Below are 20647 nucleotides of genomic sequence, written 5' to 3' on the forward strand. Positions count from 1 at the left end.
TCTCCATGGATTACATGTTGGTCCTTCCTTCTAGTAAGCATGGTAGCGATTGCATTTTCGTGGTCGTCGACAAATTCTCTAAGATGACCATCATGGAAGCCTGCAAGAAGAGTATCACAATAGAGGCCACTACTAAGCATTTCCTTGAGTGAGTATGGGTACACTTTAGGATCCCACACTCCATTTTCTTAGATTGGGATAGTAGATTCTTGAGTTAATTTTGGTCAAGTCTCTAGTTGATGCTGGATACAAAACTTAATAAGTCCACGACTTTCCATCCCCAAACTGATGGCCAGACAAAGGTTGTCAACAAGATGATCGTACACATTCTGCACATGTATAACTCGAAGCATCCAAACACGTGGGATGAAAGTCTCCCCTATGTCCAATACAGGTACAACAGAGCTCTCCACAAATCAACAGGCCACAACCCTTTTCAAGTAGGGTGGGGATTTCAGCCATTATTCCCCATTGATGTGGCCATATGTTAGGTCCCTATAATACTAGTTATTCCCCCATTACTATTATCATTTTAGCACTTATTGTTATTATTGTGCCCCTATTATCCCCATATTGTTATTATTGTGCCCCACAGATGCCCACTATTGTTATTGTTGTACCCTTATATTATTATTGTTATGTCGGCTTTGATTATATTGTGACCCCTTAGGATCCTATATATAGAAAGGAGGTTTTGACATTTGTATCATGGAAGAATTGTTCATTTATGTAATGTAAAGGAGGTTTCCTCCTCGAAGAGGATAATTTTGAAGTCTTTGATCTATCTTTTCTTCTATTTTGTGAGCCGGTTACATAACATTTGGTATAAGAGCTTTGGATTCTAGAGTTTCACTGCTCCAAAAAAGTCATCGTGGAATTTTATCTATAATGATTTTTCTACGACATTCAAGAATCTGAAATTAAAACCCATTTGAGCCAAAATCACGTTGAACCTTGGGTCCGAATTTTAGATATTTTCTCTCTATATTTGCGGAGATAGGATCCAGGAAGTTAGAGTTTTTGCAGGCTCCCGAATTATATCTCAAACAGGTGACCTGGGGCAAATCATCATAACTTTCTCTCTGAGCATCATATTGAAATTTTGTAAAAATTTACAGAAAGAAAACAACCTTTAGTTTTCGGTGTATTGGTTTCAAGTCTTAAGGTCGAAGCAATGACATGTGGAACTTCGTACAAGTTCGCTCTACTAAACTAGTCTATAATGAGGTCAACGTGGGAGATTTGGCATAACTCTTCCTTGGAGAATCCAATCTTGATCAAACTTGTGGGGTTGGAAAGAGGACTCAGAGGGTTATTGCAGGATGTAATTTCAGACCTTGGAGATCCGAAATTACAGAGATATAACATATTCAATATTGAGCTCCTACAAAGTGAAAAAAGGTGTGTAGTTTTTTAAAATTTTGCATAAGTTTAGTTTGAAAAATTAGTTTGAAGGAATTCAAAGGGCCTAGTGAAGCATAATTATCATTAATTGATTCCCCGAAGAAATAAAATGGAAACACCTAGTAAGAAAACTGAAATCTCTAGCATGACTCATGAAGAAGAGGAATAAATGAAATATGATATATCAAAATTACGAGACCAAGTTCAACAAAATTCACTCTCACAAAATGTAAAAGAAGCTAATACAGATGGTTTAAAGAAAGGCGTGGAAATTTAAGATGGATGGTTTAAGGAAAGGAATCGAAGCTAAGATCGATGGTTTAAAAAAATGCGTGGAATCTAAGATGAATGACGTGGAAGCTAAAATGGATGGTATAGAAGCATAACTTAAAGGCAACATAGAAGATTTGAAGATGGATTTGACAAAGTTGCTACAAGAAATGCTTACTAATGGCGAAAGGGTAGTAAAGGAAACTCATGTTGAGAACAAAATAAATGTTAATCATGATTTCATAGACTCTAATTTTGGATTGAAGACCCACCATGTTCCAAAGATTGATATGAGGAAGTTTGATGACAAGGATCCATAACATGGATACTACAGATGGAGCAATATTTTGATCTCCATAATGTGCAAAACACACAAAGGGTACGCATCACAACTTTATATTTGGAACCAAATCAGTTTGTATGTTATCGATGACTTTTCTCTCATAAACAAATTGTCACTTGGGCAAATTTTACGTAAGAAATGATAACACATTATGAGGATAGAAAGAGAAACACTTTTTTTAGCCAATTGATAAATCTCGAACAAAAGGGTTCAATGATGGAGCACATTGAGGACTTCCAAAAATTGAATAGAAGGGTAAAAGATATTCTAGAGGAGCATAGGATTGATGTGTTCATAGGGACTTTAAAGGATAACATCCAACATGAGGTTTGCCTTTGGGAACCCGATTCATTGGAGAAGGCATTTAGGTTGGCAAGAAAAATGGAAAGAAAAATTATGGCAACAAGGATGCCTACCACTCACAACTATAAAGATGGAAGTGTTGCTGCCCCTATACTTCCACAAACTACAAGGTTGACACCACAACAATTGGAAGAAAAAATAGCAAAAGGGATTTGTTATAGTTGTGATAGAAAGTACACTAAAGGTCATAAGTGTGCTGAGAAGAAATTATTTTACATCGATTGTGAAGAGGAGGAATAAAAAGATCAAGAAATGTCAAAAGAATAGTATATATACCAGGAACAAACCCTAGAGAAAGAAGAAATGAATCTGACCATATCTTCTAATGCATTGGCTGAAATTACCACTCAAACTATCAAGATAGAAGGACATATCAAGAAGAAAAAGGTAATAGTGTTGATTGATTCGGGCAGTACCCATAATTTTATTCATTGTAAGATAGCTAAGGAATTGAATTGCTTCTTATATCTAGCACCAGAGTGTCAAGTGATGGTTGCAAGTGGAGGAACCATAAATTTCTCTAGAATGTGCCATGATATCAAGCTATCCATGGGAGAATATGTACTAAATAGCCCAATGATTTCCATTCCAATGGGTGGTACTGATGTTCTACTAGGACTTCCTAGGAGGTCACCCATCCCAATACTACTCTAGCCCAAGCACACTTAACTGCAAATTTATGATAGGATCCAGTGCATTAATGCTAGTATGATCTCACCCGCAAGGATCACACCCCTTCCCCCTCTTCAACAAGCACCACACAAAAAGGGAGGAGGGTGAAACACTAGGACTTCTTAGGAGGTCACCCATCCTAGTACCACTCTAGTCCAAGCACGTTTAATTGCAGAGTTCTTATGGGATCCAGTGCATTAACGCTGGTATGGTCGCACCTACAAGACTCTTGCCCCGTCCCCCTCTTCAATGGAGATCCGTGAGTCATGGGGACTGTGTGGGGCTTATCCATGACACTTGATCCAAAGCGGTTCGACACGATGTTTGCTACCCTTCCCCCGGCGTAGCGCAACACCTCAACCTCTTCCCCGACCAGGCAGTGCCCTCAGCCCCATGGGGGGCCATCCAACTGGATGAAGAATAACAAGAAAAAGAAGGCATAAGTTTCGCGACCACCGACGACACTGCGTAGAGCTTGCCGAGCTTTCCATTAATGATCCATGAATTTTTCCAAAAAAATGAATTCATAAAAAATATATGATTTGAAACTCTAACCTACTTTCCTCATGACATATTTGCTACAATGATGTGAATTGCCTTGGGTTCATCTTCCACTCTCACAATATGTCACCTTTGTTGCCCTAGATTCCCCACAGTTACTTCCAACTAGGATGATAAATTGGTGTCTTGTTTCTGAACTCGAACTTCTGTGATTCATCATGATTATAGAAAAAACTCTTTTAGGTTAATCACACATGATTTCTTTGGCAAAAAAATTTCGATGAATCTGCATGGACTACCTCACTGCGCAAAAAAAGGGGAAGGGTGCAACACTAGGACTTCCGGGGAGGTCACCCATCCCAGTACTACTCTATCCCAAGAACGCTTAATTGCGAAGTTCTGATGGGATTGAGTGCATTAACGCTGGTATGATCACACCCCTAAGGAACACGCCCCCCCCTGTTCAACAGGAACCACACAAAAATAGGGGAGGATACAACACTAGGACTTCTAGGGAGGTCGCCCATCTTAGTACTACTCTAGCCCTAGCACGCTTAAATGTGGAGTTCTGATGGGATTTGGTGCATTAACGCTGGTATGATCGTACCCACAAGGATATTGCTCCCTCCCCCTCTTCAATGGGCACTGTACAAGAACGGGGGAGGGTACAACACTAGGACTTCCCGGGAGGTTACCCATCCGAGTACTACTCTAGCCCAAGCATGCTTAACTGCAGAGTTCTGATGCAATCCTATGCATTAACGCTGGTATGATCACACTCGCAAGGATAACACCCCCTTGACCTCTTCAAAGGGTATCATACCAAAAGGGAGGAGGCCATGTACACAACACCACTTGCACACAACACCACATGTACACACCACCACATGCAGACAACACCACATGTACAATTGTGCACATAACACCATATGCATAACACCACATGTACAACATGCACACAACACCATATGTACATAGCACAACATATAAACATGTACATAGAACCATATGTACACAACACTGTATATCCAACATGCGCACAACACCATATGCACACAACACCACATATCCATCATGCACACATTACAATATGTACACAACACCACATATCCAACATGTACATAAAACCATCTAACACAACACTGCATATGCAATATGCACACAACAATGGGGTAATTTAATTGTCCTTAAATTACTTCATTAATTGTCAACTAAGGTTCGTGTACTTATGAGATATATGTAAGCCATATATGCTAGGAATGCTATCTTGAAATGAAATTGATCTAAGTGTGGATAAATATTAAATGAAATTAAAGAGTTATCATGTAGTGCATGTTCTTTCCATTAAAGCTACATCCAAACCAAATACCAAACTAAATTGAAAATTAATCTAAAACTTAAAACCTCAACTTATTCCAACTGCGAAATTGAAATTCTAACTCTAGTTGCATAATTGAAAGTCTATCCGTAATTGTAGAATGGGAAATATTAATGCTATAGGGTAGAAAAAAAATTGTAACACTACTTTGTAGAAATGGAAATTAACTCTAATTGTAGAAAAGGAAAATTAACTCTAATTGTAGAAAAGGAATCTTAACTCTAATTGCATAAAAGGAAACTTAATTCTAATTCCAGAAAGGAAAGAAATTAACTATTATTGTAGAAAATAATGCAATAACGTAAATGATTGCAGAAGAAAAATCAAATGATAACTTGTAACTTCCAATGATTACTGATGTGCGTATATTACTCTAAAAATACATTTCTTCATCATACACAAAATTAACTGAGTAATGAAACTAAATTGCTAGAAGGAAATGCATATAAGAATCAAATCTATTTGGTATTTCTCTTTTATGAGTGATCTGAAATCAAAACAACAAATGATCAAAATCATACAACTGATATGTAACCATTATAATTGAAAGAAAGAAAATTGTATGAAATTGCAAACTGAATGAAAGAACTATCTATCAATGTAATAAAAAAAAAACTAACAAAAACTAAATATCCTTACAACCCTCCAAGGAGCCCTCTCGTGAGCGTAAGACTATCACACGCCAAATGATTGCTTAACCATGCATTGAAAACAAAGGATTATATGAATTCAAAATAGAGTTTCACAATATTGGAAATAAACCACAACATACTTAACTTCTGAATTGAAATTTTTGGTTTCACCTTATGGATTTTATACATTTTTTCATAAATTAAATTAAGAGTCTTATGCTAAGAGGCAATGAAACTATTCTTCCATATAAGAAGTAAATATAAATTGTAACTCTATCTCCTCATGATTTTCTACTGAAAGAGAAAATCATGAGGGATTCTTCTCGAATCATATCCTCGCGATCAAACAAGTCTCATGTACGCTCGCTTGATCTCGTTGTGACCTCCTTTCACACTTTGATTAACCGTTGCACCGTCATAACTAGAGTTTGACTTTGGGTTTGACTCTTAGATCTTCCGATCTCTATAGCCTGCCAAGTCATGCCAATAGGTGGTTGTCCATGTGGTGAACATTTGTAATCTTCATATACATTGCAACCTGTCTAATCATGGATATGGTTGTATAATTCAACATTAGCTGCGTAATGATCAAGATTCTATAATTGTAGAGATGTTTTCATTATAATTCATAAAGAAACATAAATTCTAAAACATGTATGATTAATACCTTTTTATAAGCTTCAGTAAGTCTGAGATTACCTTGATTAGGATGAGACTGCTGAAAAATGGTCACAAAAAGATAAAGGAGAGGGAAAAAGGTAGCAAGAAAGGAAACGATTTCAGACTTCAACATTCCCCCGCACCAATTTTAGACTTCAACATTCCCCACAGATATGTAAAAGTAGTTTTATATTGATCTTTTGGTGCTAGCTGGATTTGGTTATATCCACTAATAATCTAAAAATAAAAATACTTCTTCCCTGCCAAGGTATCTAATACTTGATCTATAAAGGATAGTGGAAAATGATCTTTCAAAGTAGCTTTGTTTAATTCCATGTAGTGTTGGGTTAAGGGGGCTTGACCCAGGTTCAGAGCTTACTGCACACCAACAAAACCCTCAACCAATGGCCCTTTCAACAACGATCTTCAAGCAGATCACAGCCTCACCTGAAGCGGTTATGGGAGGTTGCAGAACTAGGTTTCTGTAGCTAGAGGGATATGCGCGTGGTTGCGTCCGTGTGTTCACTTATGTCTTATATCTTCCTACATATTCACGTACATGAGTAACTTTGCACTGATGATTAATCTTACAGATTGGTACTTAACGTATAGACTTAAAAAAAAATAATATAACATGTATTCTTTCGCATAATTCAATAAAAATCATGCATAACGATATTAATAACAATAAAGAATCAACACAGAAAGATACAAAATACTTCGCCAAAACTTCTTCTTTATTAATAGGATCTTGAATACTGCATTCTCTTCCATGACCCACGCACTCAGCTGTAGGTGGTCTGTGCACTCAGTTGCAGGTGGTCTGCGCACTCATCTGCAGACCCTTCAAGGCATCCATGCAATCAACTGCAGAGCCTTCCCCAAAAATATAGACTACATATACAAAGACTCAATCCATTTATGATCTTCTCATGACATTCATTCTATATATTTTGACAAAGTATTACATCTTCTGTATATAGAATTTCTTACTACAAGACCACAGTCCACATACCATGGATCTGACAAAACAATGACTAAAACCCAATACATGTTACAAAATAAGGGGCTTTGACATGCCCGAAAGCCCCTAAAACACTACGCGATGAATATAAATTCACCGGCTTCGCGCGCTCTGCTCCTTAAAATGCGGATTCTTTGAACCAAAATTTGGACCAAGTTGGATTGTGCCCAACAGGCCCCAAACACTGACCTGTGACCCATCCTGAGTCACTCAGCTTCGATTCCCTTGATTTTCACTACAATTCTATTGTAGACCGCATTGTACTATTGGATTGTCTCTACCATTTGTTTCTCTTGTTTTCACACTTCCTCCAACAATGCCTTTGTGGTTGGGCCAACAAGATTTTGCACTATTCTTGCCTCCCTTTTATTCAACTCTTTGAGCCTTTCATCCACTACCTGAGATAGTTTGATGGCGTCATCCTACCACGGCTGAGTCCTTGCTTGCAAAATTTACTCCTTCCTCCAAAGATCATCTATCTACTTTTGGAGGTTCTTTCCTTTAGTAATACTGGCGAGTTTCTGTAAGACTGGTAGGGTCTTTACAGTTGCCAAGATTTCATCGTCTTGCTTCTACTTCACCTGTAATTCTTCCTCGATCTTTTGGATGTTTGAATCCTCCTACAATGAGGTCCAATTTTTCATCGTGTCATCCAATAGTTTCCTACAGTCTACCACTGTGTCAGAGATACCTTTCAATGATGCCTTTAATTCTTTTTGCCTCTTCTCCCGCACTTCTAGTGGCGTGGTTAGCTGCAATCATAATTGCAGCTCTAATATCTGCACTTCATACTGAAATTTTATCTTCTCTAGTGTGTTCTTTGATTCCTTAATCGAGAGGGAGAGCTTCACGAAATTTTTTGCTAGTGGTTCCTCCTCACTAACCTTCACATCCGAGACTATTCTACAACTATCTTTGATGGATTTTTCCAATTGTTCTTGGCACTGAGGTTCACTGCTCCCGCTCTTGAAACTTTGTTGTTAAAATTTGATTGCATTTGTGTAGCATCTGAATAGGAACTGTGGAAATATTTTTGCTGACAATATTCCATGCTTTGGCTCAATCTTTATCCTTCGGCGAGTACCATTGAAATTCTCCCACTAGAACCTGCAAAATTCTAATTCTGAATTCTATTCTATGGTCTACCTGCAGTGGTTGAGCTCTTTGTTTTGGTTGTTTTTCTACTTGTGGAAATGCCTTCAGCTCCACGATTCCCTTCTGTACTTTAGTCAAGATCGTTCTATATTGATGATCAATTATGTCCCAAGTCTCTGCTATGATCTACTGGACCTTCTCTCTGATCTCATCAATGTCCCCATCAGTGAGGACAAGCGTTTCTATTCCCTTGGACTTATCCGCCTTCTGTTTTTTCCTCTTGCGTGTTGTAGTTGTTGTGTCTCTCCTTCTGACAATAAAATGTGACTCCTCTGATACTCTTTAATCACCAAGGGGTTCTCATGCTCATGCTATGTTTCCTCTGTTTCTATCTCTGCATCCTTTCCACTTGTACTTGCATCCTACGGAGTACCCTTCTCTATTCCAACCACTCCACCAGGTGGAGTCATCCATTCTTTCGGTCATTGCTATACTACGATGAGTAGATCATCTTCAATTACTAAGTATGGAAGTGGTTGCCATGTCCTAGTAGGGTCCTTCATTACCTTCACATAGGCTCTATGGAAGTCTTCTTTGAAATATGCAATGTGACAATATTGCTGTTGGACACCTAATCCTCTAAGGGTTGGTGTGGAAGCTGACCAACGAAAAGGAGTCCACGGGACCACTTGGAATATGAAACAAAGGGTCACTCCTATGTATTATAAATATGTATCATTGTGAATAAGAAATGCAATCTCATGTTTATCTTTCCTATTTTGTCTCTGCCATGTGTGTTTAACATGGTATCAGAGCGGGCGATTTCCTACCTTGCTCATATTTGAGCCACAGGTTTTGTGGCCTCTCTGTGCATGTCATTTTTTCTATTTCCACTCCCTATCAAAAGCGTTTCCTTTACTCACAAAACCTACTTACAGAAACTCTATAGTCTGCAGTTAATTCCCTGAAATTCTGCTCTTGATGCTCTGCATTGAAACATCTGCACCACTTTAATACAAGAGTTTTCTAATATAACGCAGGTAGGGTAGCCAGATAGTTGGGGCAATACAGTGGACAACCCAACGGTAAATTGGTAGGGAAACCCTTGAATGGCAAGCGAGCAAGTCGCTGGGTAACGTATCGACCAGAGCGCATGCCTCACAGAAGTAGTGGAAACAATTGGGAACGTAATCATGTCAGCTTTATCCACATCTTTCAAGAAAATTCGGTTATCTGATTCCTGTCTCTATTCATATTCCTTTGTCTATTGATGGATTCTATGGCTTCTTTGGTAGCTCGATTCATGTGTGATCCATGGCAGGAGACCCAGTAATACGAAAGTCCGTGGAACTTCATCATATAACGAGATGCTTGGCTGTGGAGATGAAGGTGGCTTAATGAGGAGAATAGTAATGATATCGTAATTTCGGAGCCAACGAGGAACATCAAAACAACTCACATGGATGACAAAAATGCATATCTTGATTATTTAACTGCTCAACGCTCACTGTGGTAACTGTGCGCTCAAATCAACTCTATCCTTGCTCCTGAAATTATAGTGGTTTGATCCTTTGCATTATTCTATCTAACACACTATCCTGCGTGCTCTTGTGTGACCTGCACTCATAAAATTCTAAAAGTCTTTATGGACATAACGCTCCTTCGTTTCTGTTCTTTTTGACTAGATTACGATGAATGAAGATATTATTCCTGGGATCATATTATTCTACTGGAAAATCATGTGCCTTGAATTAGTTGTGGAACAAGAAATCAAAAAACCAATGTCTTTGTAAGTCTTTGCGTTCTCTCTCCTTTTGCTGATCCTTTTGAGAGCTAAAGATAATAAAAACCCTCTCTTCCACAAGGATAGAATCTGCAATTTTGGTTTTGGCATGAGTTTCTTGCCTCAAGAATTTTATAATACCATCGCCTTTCCCAATCACACTACCTATCTTGTTAGCAGGACAAAGTATGCAATAAATAGAGTCATTATCACCAGGCATTACAGAACCCCATTCAAAGTTAGAATGTCGCCTTTTACTTCTTTCATTGCCTTTCTCCACATCAATGTGCGAGTAGGAACACTTTTTGGATGAATATTTCTCTCCATCCATTGCAAAAAAAAAAGTCTAGTCAAAATCGAAACTCAACTTGAAGGGAGATAACGGGCTTTTATAGAAAATGTAGAGGAAACTCGTAGCTTGTTTTGCGTAGTAGTTAAACAAAATGCACTCCGAGTTTCTACTAAAAATGTTGTGGACAACAAGTTCTGGCAATTGAGGTGCAGTCGGTACACTCTCTCCTGAAAGCAACCCCCGAGTTCTAGAGAAGTATCTTGAGAGAGATGATGGCCACGAACCTGAAGGGCAATTGAGGTTGGAGAGCATCCTGATGCTGCCGCAGGTTGGTTGCTCACCATAGGTTGGTCTATTAAACTTATTAGCACATAAATTTCACCAATCCAACTCATACGAAGCGGGTGTTGATATACTTTGTCTCAGAAAGGATCTCTATTTTGTTGGAATCAAGAGACTTTGGGAAAGTCTTATCAATTTCTGAAGGCGAAGGGTGGAAAGTAGTAGCTTCTTTGGCATTACCTCTAAACTAGAACGTAGAATATCTCCTCAACTATACATTAATTCTCTATTGAATCATTGAAGTTTGTACACTCATCCGTTGGATAAAAACGCTAGATTGTGAACACATATTGTTAAGTTGATTGAAGGCTAGTGTTATATGTGCATTGGAGATACAATATATTTGTGAGATGGGTTGCAAAGTAAATGTGTTTATATACAGTGTGAGTGTTTAGGAATGTATGTGCATCTTTCTACATTGTGTAGGTGCCATTCTTTGCGTTGTGTAGTTGCAAACCATGGTATGTGCGTTAAACACTAATTTTGGAGTCATATTTATTGCTACTGAGTGCTGGTGTACTAGTGTTGTGGGTCAAATATGCCTCTACTATGTATTGGAAAAGCTATATGATTGCACCAACATTGTTTATAGAGTTGTCTCTATAAATAAATAGAACCATTGTTAGTGTATTCTCTGCACTTTATATAAAAGAAGTATTTTGTGGAGGAGAGAAGACATTTGTATTGGCTGTAATATTGGTGCATTTGTTGTGAAATGGTTCTAATTGGTGAAGTATTAGAGTTCCTCAATACTATGATACACTCAGCGACTGACAACACATTCAGAATCAACAAAGACTCTCTCTCCAAAATTCGGACCTGTCTACAACATGCACAAGAAAACATTGCTTTTTTGCAGCTTGAATCTCAACTACAACAGGAATAATTACAGCAGTGGAGTCATCATTCTGAACCTGTTTCTGTTCAGAAGATTGAAATAGACTCCCATAAACAACAAGACAATAATGTTATAGTTGATTCAGATCTAGTGCCCAATAAAGCAGCAGAGTTACATGTAGATGCAGAAGTTCAGTTTGCACTTCCCAAGCCCATCATCAGACCTTGGGAAGAGCTTGTCAGCAACAAGCACAAAACAGGTCTTGGATATGATAAGGAAATTTCCTTTCATATTCTAGATTACTCAAAGCCCATTCAGTTTTAGAGTGCTGGATTCCTTCATGACAGTTCACCTCCAGCTGCTCCAGATTCTGCTTCTCTTCCACAACAACAACAATAGATTGTGAAATGCCAACACTGTGACCGAGTTGGCCATGTGAAAGATCAATGTTTTGATCTTCACCCACATAAGCATTGTCATAAAACCAATCATTCTTCAAACAGATGCTTAGGAAACAAACCTCCTGTAAGAACAAAGATTCATCTTGGATGGATTGCTTCTTGGAAATGGGCTTCAACAACCAAGAAGATATTTCTCTCATACAGTAGGATTTATTCTCGAATATTGAACAATCTTGCAGTTGAATTTTCTCTATCATCTCACCTTTCATCTGATAGGGGGGAACTAATGGTCATCTACAAGCTTCAAAGCCACATCAAGCGAGCCTGAGCCACAACCTGCCATACCAGATTCAGAGTTGTAGCCAGAGAAAAATATGCCCCTGAGCATGCCTTCAGTCAGTGATACCTCTTCAAAGAATTGGGGACACTTCCTCTAGCAGAAGACTTCAACTTCTTGCCAATTTTGGAAGAGTTCCAGGAATTGCATTAAGCATTCCAGAGTTGTTGGTCATCCATAAACCATCACAATTTGAGACCTCCCTTTTCAGGTTGAGGTTCTCCCTTTTATGCGGGGTGAGACCTCCCTTTCATGGTTTAAGGTTTCCCTCTTCAAAACATCAAGAGCACTTCCTCTAGTAGAGACTTGGAAGAGTTTTGGGAACTGCACTAAGCATTCCAGTGTTGGTGGTCATCCTTAAACCACTTCCCTTTATACCAACATTTCAGAGAGCACATTCAGCCTAGTGCTGCCATGCATTTTTGCACATTTTGTATTACAACTCTCTTCTTGGACTTATACATAACCCTTCAAATTAAGGGGGGGAATTTCACCTAATACTCTAAGGGTTAGTGTGGAAGCTGAACAACCAAAAGGAGTCCAAGGGACCACTTGGAATATGAAACTAAGGGTCAATCCTATGCATTATAAATATGTATCATTGTGAATAACAAATGCAATCTCATGATTATCTTTCCTATTTTGTCTTTTCCATGTGTGTTTAACAATTTCTTATATAAAATAGGTGATAGCCTTGGATATTGACTCACCACCATGTGTAGATCCATTGCATCACCATAAAGAAAATCCTATTTTATGTTGCGTGCGTTTATTCCTTACTAAACCAAAGGGAGGCATACCTCGCTGCCTCACAAACATCCACCTCAACAAATGGAAACTGCGAGTCTTCTGGTTCTTTCCATGCAAATAGCACGATGAGTATTAGCAACCAATTATAGTGGAATGTCTTCCCCTTTGCATGTGCTTCCTTGCCGTCTGTCAAAAATTCCTTGCAAATATAGGCAACCCAGTTAAACTGGACTCCTGTGCTGCACTGCACAGCCAAAGACACTATAACTATAGGCACCTCATTGGCCCTACACTTCCTCATTATCTTACCTTCCAAGATGTGTGTGGCGAAACACACCCCTTGGTCATCAATGGAATTGATGTCATATCCCCGCGACTTCTTCACTAATCCGAACTTTTCCTTCATCATTTGTGCCATCTCCTTATCCTTATTCTTGCCCATAAATTCTTCTGTGGTGTCCTTTCCCCGATGAGGAAATATTGTGATTTCTCTGATTAACTTCTCATCAATCGGAATCCTCGTCCCTAGCCAAATGCATCCATCATGTACCAGTGCGAGGAGCTGCCGCACACAGATTGTACTAGATGTGCTTCAGCTGAAGTATGGAACATTCAACATATTCAAGAGGCCCATTCTCTACAATCCTGCAACCCACTGGAACGAATCCAGCCTTGTGACTCCACCTTCTGGGTACTGAAATTGCTTCAAATATCTACTTGGTTCAAATATAGGATATTTTCTTTGATTGTTGAAGTCCCAGTCTTCCATCTTTAGCTGGGGGTTCCTCCCCAACACTTCACCCTCAAACGGTACTTCCTCCAACATCAATGGAGTGAACACGTTAAACTTTCCATCCTTTGGCTCCTTAACCAGCTTGGCATTTGGTTTTCTTGGTGGCATGTAAGGTAGGATCACAACAAGAATCTCTTCATCCTTGTCTCCATGCCTTGAAATTCGACCTCCTCTTCACTATCATTGATCTATTGAGGCGCCTTTTTCTGTATCAGTTTCTTTCCTTTCTGCACCGGATTATTCCCCTTATCTTCTTTTTTCTTCGTGCAGACTTCTGCCTATGTTTTCTTCCTTAGGGATGTATTGAGTTCTGCCCTAGAGACCTCAACTGGTGTCTTCTCCTGCTTCTTCTGTGGCTATGTTTTTTTGGGTACCTGAATTCTCGGTAACTCTGGCATCTTGGGGATTTGGGTACCTTCACTCCTTGTGCCTCCATAATACCTGCTAATCCTTTATCTGTAAATATTCCATCAAGTTCTTAAAATCTCCTTTCATACATATAGTAGCTCTCTTCTATGCAATTTTTCGACTTCTCCAGACAGAAAAGTGTCAAATGTGGCACGGGATACGGTTTTTATAACATATTTGAATTCCAGCCTCATGATTGTTTCAATATTTTCTTGTTTAATGTAGGTATGGGGCTAGATACAACCAACTGTGCTTCACAAATGCTCTTCTCCCGCGTCCCTTAATGACAATTTCCTTTTAATGGTAGCTTTTCCCTTCCAACTGTCATATTTCTGGCCAACTTCGATGAAGCTTTCCTCGTGGCACAGTCACTTTTTCTTCGTCGCAGTTCCTTTGGACTTCATCATACTCCTGAGTATCGCGCAGTAATCTTCCTTCAACAAAGTCCCTTTCTGTAGAGTATTTTATAGTCTTGAGCCCACTTTCAACTGTAGGTGGAACTAAGACTTCCTTCCCTTCAATTTTCAATGCAAAGCTCTAGGGACAGAGTCGTCCCTGTATATCTTCAATCTACTACCATTCACTCATCCCAGAATCAACTAACCATTTAACTTCGTGAGCTGAACTGCACCACCATCAGAGATGTGCTTGATGATATATGGTCCTAACCAATGTGTTTTAAATTTTCCTAGGAACTTCACAAATTTGCTGTCATATAATAATACAAGATCTCCTTCCTAGAATGTCTTCTTCTTGATATGCTTGTCATGCCAGGATTTCTCCCTTTCTTTCTACACTTACTAATGGAACCCTGCTATGAACTTGTCTTCTTCTAAAGCTATTATCTATGACATTCTTTCCTTCATAATGTCAAGATCCACCATATCTATGACAAATGCAATTCTCAAACTTGGCACAATGATTCCATAGGCATAACTACCTCTTGCCCATATACCAACCTAAACGGTGTTTGCCCTATTAATTTCTTGCATGTTGTTCTATATGCCCACAACACTGCTGGAATTATCAAATCCCGGTCATCTTCATTCACATTGCATACCTTGGTCAATGCACTCTATGGAATCTTATTAAAAGCTTCCACTGTTCCATTTTCCTGAGGATGATAAGGGGTTCTCTTGTGGTGGTAAACCTGAAATTCCTCGGTTAGTGCTTCAATGGTTTCCTTCAAGAAATGTGTGCCTTGGTCACTCATCAAGATCTTTGGACAGCCAAAGCTGGACAATATATATTCAAAGATGAACTTCACAATATTTTTTGCGTTGCAATCCTTCACTGGTTGTGACTCATCCCATCTTGTCAAATAATCAGTTGTAGTGATTATATACCTCACGCTAGTGTTCTTTCCTGACGGACTGATAGGTCCAACAAAGTCAATAGCCCATTTGTCAAAAGCATGCAAAGTTACCCGTGGCACTAGTGGAATCTTGTCTCTTGTAGATGGCTTTCCTATTCTTCGACATTCGCCACATGCTTGACAAAATTATTTTGCATACTTGTGTACTATGGGCCACCATAACCCAACTCTCAAGATTTTCTACGTATTGGATTTTCTTGCATAGTTCCCACTTGCGACTCCTCCATGAGCTTATGTAAGAATACTCTGTTGTTCATGTTCAGGGACGTATCTGCGTAGTACTTAATTTGGTCCGATTTTGTACAAGTATCCAACAATCAATGAGAAATTAGCTGCTCGAATGACCAACTCCTTCTTTTGCTTCATAGTGTACTCCATGCGCGTCATCTTTGTGGTCAGAAACGAAATAATATCCGCGAAGTGATCATCTGTGACTCTAATTGCAAATAACTATGCATCTGGCATGTTATCTTAGATATTTGTGAGTTCTTCTCCTATCTCTATTCTTGATAGATGATCAGGTCTAGCATCCAATTTCCCTGGCTTTACTATAACTTCAAAGTCATATTCCTGGAATAATAACAACCATCGACAAATCTTTCCTCCTAAAACAAGCTTATTAACCAAATATTTCAGCACGGAGTGATCATTGAACATTTTGAAATGCACTCGGAAAAATAGTGCCTAAAATTCTGTAATGCATGAGTGGCTGCCATGTATTCTGCCTCTGTAGTTGATAATGCCACTACAAATTGTTTCTTACTCATTCGACTGACTACACCTCCAAATAGGTTAAACACACACCCACTTGTAGATCTTCTCTGATCCATATCTCCAACCCAATCTGCATCAACAAAGACACAAATATCCGACACTCTGTTCAATCCTGGTCTTCCTTGGTAGCACAAACCATAATCACTAGTGCCACGCAAATACCTGAAAAGCCGCTTCACTGCTCCTTCCTTGGTTTTGACATAAACCTGCTCAATACTCCCACTGCATGTGCAATGTCTAGTCTAGTACATACCATTGCATACATCAAGCTACCGACTGCACTTGTATATGGAACACGGGACATGTCCTCTTCCTCTTCTTGTGTCTTGGGACACTATTCAGCAGATAATCTCACACCTACAGTAATAGGAACCTTCACCGGTTTACTATCCTGCATATTAAACCTCTGCAGTATTATCTCGACATACTTCCTCTGGTTTAACCAAAGCTTCCTCATTTCCGATCTCTTTTAATTTCCATGCCCAAAATATAGTTTGCAGCACCAAGATCTTTCATGTCGAATTTGGAGGACAATTGTGTCTTCAAATCCTAGATAATTTCTTTGTCATTTCCAACCAGCAACATATCATCCACATACAAGACCAGATAGATAACATGGTCACCAATTAATTTAAAATACACACAGTGATCTACCTTGCTTCTGGTGAAGTCAAGTCCCTGTATAAATGTATCAAATTTCTGATACCACACCCTTGGTGACTGTTTTAACCCATACAGAGCCTTCTTTAACTTGCATACCAGTTCTTTCTTACCCTTCACCGCAAAGCCTTCAGGTTGCTTCATGTAGATCTCCTCTTCCAAATCCCCATGAAGAAATGTTGTCTTCACATCCATCTATTCTACCTCAAAATCAAAAGGAGCAACAATAGATAAAAGTAATCTAATAGAAGTTACCTTGGCAACAGGAGAAAAAATATCACCAAAATCAATTCCTGGCACCTAGGAATAACCTTTCGCTACCAACCGAGCTTTTTATTTCTCCACCTTTCCTTCTGCATTTGTCTTCTTCTTGAACACCCATTTGCTTCCAATTGGTTTCCTTCCAGCCGGTAACTCCACCAGATCCCATGCCTCATTTTTGTGCAAAGATGCCATTTCATCAACCATGGCCTCTTTCCAGAGTTTGCCATCCTATGAATCTACTACTTCCTTCACAGTTCTGGGATCATCATCAGTAATAGATAAAGCAAAATTTGAACAGAAAGCAGATGGAATATACCTTTCTGCCTGCCTTCTTTCTCGAACTGATCTTCTCACACCTAGAGTTTGTGGCTCTTCATCTTCTGATTCCTCTTTTGCTGTAGAGTCCGATTCTTCCTCCTTAATCTCAAACTCTATCTTCTCAGGTTCCTTTGGTTGGACTTCAAGTTTAATAACATCTTTCACCTCTCTGAACACCACATCTCGGTTGTACACAACCTTCCTTCTTACTGGGTTCCAAAGCTTATAACCCCTTAAACCATCCTTATACCCAATACATATGCACTTTTCAGATTTACTATCCAACTTGGTTCTTTTATCCTTTGGAACATGTACATATGCATCACATCCAAATACCCTCAGATGTGAAAGAGAGGGTTTCTTACCAATCCATACCTCTTATGGAGTCTTATCCTCCAATGCTGATGAAGGTGATCTATTGACCAGGTAACATGTTGTCTCCTCTGCCTCTTCCCAGAATTCCTATCCTAACCCGGCACCACTGAGCATGCTTCTTGCCCTTTCCATCAATGCATTGTTCATTCTTTCTGCAACTCCATTTTGCTCAGGTGTGTATGGAGTAGTCTTCTGCTGTGCTATACCACACTTTGTACATAATTCTTCAAATTCCTTGCTACAAAACTCTCCACCGTTATCTGACCTCAACACCTTTATCTTCTTCTCTGTTTGGTTTTCCACCAGAGCCTTAAATTCTTTAAACACATATACATAGAGATTTTCCCCTGGATCCCAAAATTAGGACTACCAACTTGATCTTTCATTATGTTCCTTTCAGTGTTATAATACATATTTATACATGCCGAACCATCCAATACCATGGACCGAAAACCATCGCGTCCAAAACCATGTGCGAAAAACATGCACAAAACCATAGGTAGGTCCACCCAACCTAATATAGGGTCCAAAAAACAAAATTTTCCGGGGCGCTACCCCGGACCCCATAGAGGGGGGTTACCTGCACCACTCAAACCCCCTGTGACGCTCCTACTACGCAATCGGTGCAACGAAGGGGGGGCTCCACCCCCTCTCTAACCCCCCGGTTAACTATGTGGGCTAGTCGTGGAAAGAATATAACACAACCCAACACTATCTCTATTCTTGATAGATGATTAGGTCTAGCATCTAATTTCCACGACTTTACTATAACTTTGAAGTCATACTCCTGGAATAATAACAACAATCGACAAATCTTTCCTCCTAAAACAGGCTTATTAACCAAATATTTCAGCACGGAGTGATCATTGAACATTTTGAAATGCACCCCAGAAAAATAGTGCCTAAAATTCTGTAATGCATACACCATAACTAATCCCTCTCTTTCCGTCGTGCTATAGTTCTTTTCTGCGTTGGATAGTTTCCTACTTGCAAATGGTATGGGATGATCAATTTCCCCTGCTCCTGGATGCGCTAGCACTACACCCAATGCTATGCAAGATGCATCAACATGTAAATGGAACTCCTTCTTCTAGTCCGAGAAAACTAGAATAGGCGTAGTTACTGTTATGAAACCAGCTCACAAAAAGATAGAAAAGAGAGATCCACGCCTTAGAATTCAGCCTCTTCGAGGGGGCAACCTCCTTTACATTACATAAATGAACAATTCTTGGATGATACAAATGAAAATACCTCCTTTCTATATATAGGAGTCTAAGTGGTCCCAATACAATCAAAGCCTACATAACAATAATATTGTAGGGCACAACAATAACAATAGTGGGCTTCTATGTGGCACAATAGTAACAATATGGGCACTACATGGGTACATCAATATAATAAGTGGGTTGTACTAATAACAATAAGGGGTTACACTAGTAGTATAGGGGCCTAACATGCCCCTCTCCTTCAAAAAGCGTTGTCCTCAACGCTTGAGTAGTTCTTGATGCTTCTGTATAAGATTCTTGTCCTCCCATGTGGAATCTTCAGTGGGTAAGTTCTTCCACTTGATGAGATACTCTGAAATTGATCGATTTCGTAGCTGTCGGGTTCTTGTTTCTGTGACTGCTCCTGGTTCCAATATGATTTTTCTTTCCTCTTCAATTTCTGGCAATATTGTTTGAATTGGGATCTTTTGCAACTTTTGAATAAGTGGCCATACTTCTTCGTTCTTCTTCCATTCATCCCTTGCTTCGTTTATCCAATCTCGTTGGATAATATAAATAGCACAAAACAATGCTTCCACATCCTCATCCTTGAAGAGTCTTCCCATTCGGTAAGGTCGCCATTTTTTAAGTGCATGTAGTATTGCCAACATTTCCTTCTCATAAATAACTTGCTTGAGATGTAGCAGTAAAAATACCCAATCACCTACATCAAAACATTTTTCACTATGATGTTGATCTACCTGTTGTTTTGTTTGATTTTGCACTGAAGTGGCGTTATCCTTTAAAAGTTGGAGAACTTGTTGTTGATGCTCGATGTGATCCTTCACTGCTTGAACCTTTTTCTTCTTGATATGTCCTTCTATCTCTAGAGTTTGAGGAGTGGTAATTTCTTCCAATCCTTTACAAGATGTGGTCGGATTCATTTCTTGATGCTCGATGTGATCTTTCACTACTTGAACATTTTTCTTCTTTATATGTCCTTCTATCTTGATAGTTTGAGGAGTGGTAATTTCGAACAATGAATTACAAGATGTGGTTGGATTCATTTCTTCTTTCTCAATGTGATCTTTCACTTCTTGCACCTTTTTCTTCTTGATATGTCCTTCTATCTTAAGAGTTTGAGGAGTGGTAATTCTTGCCAATGCTTTACAAGATATGGTCTGATTCATTTCTTCTTTCTCTGGGGTGGTGTCCTGACGTATATCCTCTTCTTTTGATGTTTCTTGATCCTTTTCTTCCTCCTCTTCATATTCTATGTAAAATAATTTCTTCTCAGCACACCTATGACCTTTAGTGCATTTTCTATCACAATTGTAACAAAGCCCTTTTTCTCTTTTTTCTTCCAATTGTTGTGCTGTAACCCTTGTAG

The 20647-nt window shown here is 39.1% G+C and overlaps 4 pseudogenes; all 4 read right to left on the minus strand.

Moving 5' to 3' along the window:
- Positions 1-3153: 3153 nt before the first annotated feature.
- On the minus strand, positions 3154-3272 carry LOC149245112 (5S ribosomal RNA; annotated as a pseudogene).
- A 602-nt stretch (positions 3273-3874) lies between these two features.
- On the minus strand, positions 3875-3993 carry LOC149245113 (5S ribosomal RNA; annotated as a pseudogene).
- Positions 3994-4043: 50 nt separating this feature from the next.
- On the minus strand, positions 4044-4162 carry LOC149245114 (5S ribosomal RNA; annotated as a pseudogene).
- A 53-nt stretch (positions 4163-4215) lies between these two features.
- Positions 4216-4334, minus strand: LOC149245115 (5S ribosomal RNA; annotated as a pseudogene).
- Positions 4335-20647: the final 16313 nt, after the last annotated feature.

This window comes from Pinus tabuliformis, chromosome 7 (genome assembly GCF_031772625.1).
Source record: "Pinus tabuliformis cultivar Carrire ecotype Pingquan chromosome 7, CPIR1, whole genome shotgun sequence".
Taxonomy (NCBI): domain Eukaryota; kingdom Viridiplantae; phylum Streptophyta; class Pinopsida; order Pinales; family Pinaceae; genus Pinus; species Pinus tabuliformis.